This window comes from Siniperca chuatsi, linkage group LG8, assembly GCF_020085105.1.
Source record: "Siniperca chuatsi isolate FFG_IHB_CAS linkage group LG8, ASM2008510v1, whole genome shotgun sequence".
NCBI lineage: Eukaryota > Metazoa > Chordata > Actinopteri > Centrarchiformes > Sinipercidae > Siniperca > Siniperca chuatsi.
In genome coordinates this window covers 21824537-21827532 of record NC_058049.1, presented here as the reverse complement: position 1 = coordinate 21827532, position 2996 = coordinate 21824537, and positions in this window count along the sequence as shown.

Here is a 2996-nt window from a genome sequence, read left to right as displayed (position 1 = left end):
GCAGAGTAGTAATACTTATACCTGCTGAACCTTTAAAGTACCTCACCACCTGTCGTCTCCCTTGGATTTATAATTGTCATCATATCACACTCAAACTAGGCACTGTCGCACTCTTACATAACCTAACCCCTATCTACCAGCACATGCAATACTTAAGAATAGATTGAATAAATTATTATTGGGTGAGGTGTTAAATCTTGGCCAGCAATAGAAGTGCTCTCTTTCTAATGAGGCTCCCTACCTCATTTCTGGCTTGTATCAGCGCAGAAGGGATGTGAGAAAGCTGATCACAGGCACATGCGTGGGCTACCCGCCCACACATACACATGCAGACACACCCAATGCACCCCCTCGCATGCATGCACAAATGGACATGGCGCAGACGTGGACATTGCACACACACATTTAACGCACACACGCGCGGGCCCCCTGGACCATTTGCACAGTCATATCATAGAGCCAATTAAAGAGATGAGTCTTATTAGCAGAGGGGTCCTGGCCCTCGTTAATCACTGGGGTTTCCTGGCAGGGGCTGGTGACACGCAGAGCTCTCCGTCATCTTTATGAGACCTGTCTCATCACGCCCTTATAAGACACTCATCCAAACTTTACTGAGACTCATGATTTAGCAGAGCTGGCTTGGCCCAGAAATGCGTTCAGTCATCTGCGGGTCACCTTTGAATGAGTTTCAAGGGATTTGAAAATGGAAGCGTAGAAACGTAGGCCTTGTGTGGCGCATTGCTACCTCACAAGCTTGCATGTTTTCAGAGTTTCCCCCACCCCTAATTAAAAAAAACATAATCTTGTTTCCTCTTCCTGCGAGGAAAATCACTGTTATCCTCACTGCAGAGCTCAGGCCCACTGGGATAAGTGAAAGTGGCTCCACAACAATGATGTGAGGTGAGGAGAGAAGGTGTAGAGAATCAGATTCCAGCGTAACCCAGGGTAAATATCATCCTGCTCCCAGCTGAAAACCTGTCTTGTTTACTCGCTTCATGGGCCAAATGCCCTGCCAAGACCTCTGGACCACCTGTAGCTCTGCCGATGACAGATTCCCTCCGCACACTGGACCATCTCAGCTCTCAGTGTCAAAGGGAGACTAATCCTCCTGCTTCTATCCCCTAACTACAATAGGCCTGTCACTCGTTCACTCATTCAGCATACCGTTAGCTGCTCTGCCTGTGTGTCAATACGAAGAAAACCGACAGGAGGCAGACAGTATGTTCCCACGGCACTCTATTCATAGCTTTCCACTGGAATCTCTGACCTGTTCTAGCCTGTCTCATGAAACCTGCTCCTCATAATGAAGGGCATTGATCCTTTTTCTCATTTCATATTCACCTTGACATCTCTGTTACGGCTCGCAAAGCGTCTCCTCTTAATCCAGGAGAGATTCTTTCCCTTTATTTGGTTATTTTATTGGGAGCACAGCACATTGTTGTAATGATATGGCCCAGAAATGTCAAGGATGGGGTGTACTGTAGTGCACCATGAGGCAATAGAAGAGGAGTCTGGACGTTTGAGTGTCAGGGGCCTGGAAGTTGCTTTATCTGTGTCCGTGTTCCTAATCTGAGGTCCTGGTAAATGATTTTCCAGGGTCAGCTGCTTTCCTCTGCCCTTACAAGCCGAGGAGATTACGACCAATGCTCTCATTGATGATTTATCCAGACTTAAAATTCTGTGGGTTAATCTTCTTGTAGAATACTGGAAAAGTCTTGTGCTCCACGTGCAACAGCTCTCCTCTCCTGCAAGTTGTAATCAATATCATGAAATAGCGGCTGCGTTTCCTCCCAAGTCCTTTAACTATGAACAATGTAGAGCAAACATGTATATCTTAAATTGCCATGGAATACTTTTCAGATCCTGTTAGACTAGTTTCCCCAGTGAACTCTGCACATGCATGTGTGAATCATGATTCCCAGTCCTCCTGCACTCTTTTTGCGGTCTCAACACCAGCTAAACTGATAGGGCCTGTGGGTTATCAGGAGTAAATACAAGCTAGATGCCCTGCAGAGGTTGTGGCTCTGATTTAAACTCAGCAGCCCTGACCTCAGCAACAAAACTTAGCCTAACTCAGCCCAAGCAGATGCACTGCTGTGGGAACCACAGAGGGAAAAATAGAGGGAACATTTTTTTGACTCAGAAGCGTGAAATGTGGACATAAAACACCTCAACTTTCATTAAACTGGTTTGACAACAGTTATACACTTATGTAAATGTTCTCTTTGGTCTCTTTTTGCATGAACACTAATGGTGCATAATAAAAAAAATAAAAAAAAAGGGCTTGACAGCTCAGAAGACAATCAAGCAGGGCTGCCGAGGTAAGTGCTTTTCGGTACATTATTCTGACAGCCGACATGTGACAAGCAGACTGACGTAGTGATAGATGAGCCCCTTCATGTATCACAGGCCGGACATGAAGGGGAGCACTCTGCCAGGTCCTATTCTAATACGCCCCGCATTGATCTGAGCTCCTCTTTATTAATCATGCACTTAACACAGAAGTCTCTGTTGCTTTCATCCTTTCTTCTGCTACCTCATGTCCCCACTTTTATCATTACAGCAACTATGGCGCTCTTTGTCTACCGCAGAACAAGACATTGCTCTCGCTACAATGGGGCCTTTTGATAGTCAACACAAATATAAAAGCCATCACATCACGAAATGTGTGCATTGAAAATGCAGAGTACCTGAGAATACATATTCATAGCCTTTTCAGCAAAGTGAAAAAGATACATATATTACAAAGAGTGACACCGTGTACAGTAGCAGCACTGCCATTGTGGGGAGAATAGATTCCCGCCTTGGACTGTACTGCCTCCTAGTGCCATTAAAGTGAATAACTTCAGTGTCACCCCAACTAAACTATATTTCACCCCAAACTGAATGAATGTGCAAAAGGAAAAACAAAGACAATACTGTGCAGCCTGGATCTAATTAACCCCAGTATTAGTTGTAATAAGTTCATTGTGGTCAAAAGTACAAAGTACCACAGA